Genomic DNA, 1,939 nt, shown 5'->3' with positions numbered 1-1,939 from the left:
GGAAATCTGATTCATGTAATTTATCTGAAATTACCTTAAGAGCATTTTAGTGTTTATGGATTTTAGAATAATGCAGAAGTAAGATTTACAAGAGATTGGGTAATTGTATTTTTAGGTACTTATTTAAAAAGGTGTTATCATAAACATTTCAGTGTATTTGTGGTCTTCCTGGACTTACTGCCTGAGTAGTTAGGTGCAACAGAAAGAGTACTGAGTTTTGTAACAGCTTGTTACAAGCCCTTGGTGGGAAAACTTTATTGCTTGCATAGTCTCCACAGCCTTCACCGGCATTGTATCCTCAGTGACTCGCTCTGTGCTTTTGACAGGGCATGGCCCACGATGGGGGCTCAATGAACTGGCATTTGATTGAAAAATAAATGATCAGGAAAGAAGTAGGGGTAGTTGATGTAGCCTGTACTTTAAGAAGATAAATAGCTGAGAGAAAAAAAATAAATGAGATGTCATTTACAATAGGACACAGGGGCAAAATAAACATTTAAAAGGCTATTGTCTCATCTATTATAAAAGCAAAATAAGTTTGTTGCATAAAATTAAGAAAATTCAGAGATATTCAAAAAAAATTGAAATTACCCTTAATCAAATCTCACAAGCCAGAAATAACACTTGAATCTTTTTCAATGCCTACACCCACACCTGCATACAGGCACATATGCATGCACACACACACACACACACACACACACACTTAGATGATTCTTAAAACAAATTTGACATCTTTACCCATGATTAAAGAATTTCCCATACCATTTGCTATTTTTCTAAAACATATTATTATGTATATGTGCTCTAATTTATTTATCTAACNTATAATCACTCCATGCACGGTATAGTATTCATTACATTAGGATAATATATATTAAATTATATATATATATATATATATATATTTGCATTTTAATTCATAGGGTCTATTTGAGAAGGTCTAACATAGCCATTCTTTTATATATTTGCCCTGAAGTATTCAACTGGGAGTGTTGAATGGGGGAGCACATAGAGGAGACAAGCCATTGCAATTTTCCAACACTAGTTTTTTGTCTCTTTGTTTAACCCAAAAAATAAAAACAGTAAAAAATTACCCTTTGAAAATATCACTGAAAATTGGAGCTGTGAGACCTATTCCAAAATGATTAATTTATATTCATATATTATATGTGCATGATTTTTGTTTCATTAGCCTTTTACTTATTTTACAAGTTTTCCCTAATAAAGGTATATATTAGTTTTTCATCAGAAAAAAATTATTTTTTATATTTCTAAAAGAACTCTGAGGATGCAGATATTTATATCTATCTGTTATTACTGTAAATCAACTTTTTCTCTTATAGGCAACGTAAATGAAAAAGTATTATTAGGATTCTAGTCATAAAGTCTGGCACTGGAAATCTGATTCATGTAATTTATCTGAAATTACCTTAAGAGCATTTTAGTGTTTATGGATTTTGGAATAATGCAGAAGTAAGATTTACAAGAGATTGGGTAATTGTATTTTTAGGTACTTATTTAAAAAGGTGTTATCATAAACATTTCAGTATATTTGTGGTCTTCCTGGACTTATTGCTATTTCAGTGTATTTGTGGTCTTCCTGGACTTACTGCCTGAGTAGTTAGGTGCAACAGAAAGAGTACTGAGTTTTGTAACAGCTTGTTACAAGCCCTTGGTGGGAAAACTTTATTGCTTGCATAGTCTCCACAGCCTTCACCGGCATTGTATCCTCAGTGATTGGCTCTGTGCTTTTTACAGCGCATGGCCCACGATGGGGGCTCAATGAACTGGCATTTGATTGAAAAATAAATGATCAGGAAAGAAGTAGGGGTAGTTGATGTAGCCTATACTTTAAGAAGATAAATAGCTGAGAGAAAAAAAATAAATGAGATGTCATTTACAATAGGACACAGGGGCAAAATAAACATTTAAAAGG

Source organism: Galeopterus variegatus, unplaced genomic scaffold, assembly GCF_000696425.1.
Source record: "Galeopterus variegatus unplaced genomic scaffold, G_variegatus-3.0.2 Scaffold3464, whole genome shotgun sequence".
In the NCBI taxonomy this organism is placed as follows: domain Eukaryota; kingdom Metazoa; phylum Chordata; class Mammalia; order Dermoptera; family Cynocephalidae; genus Galeopterus; species Galeopterus variegatus.
Note: the sequence above shows the minus strand (reverse complement) of the source record.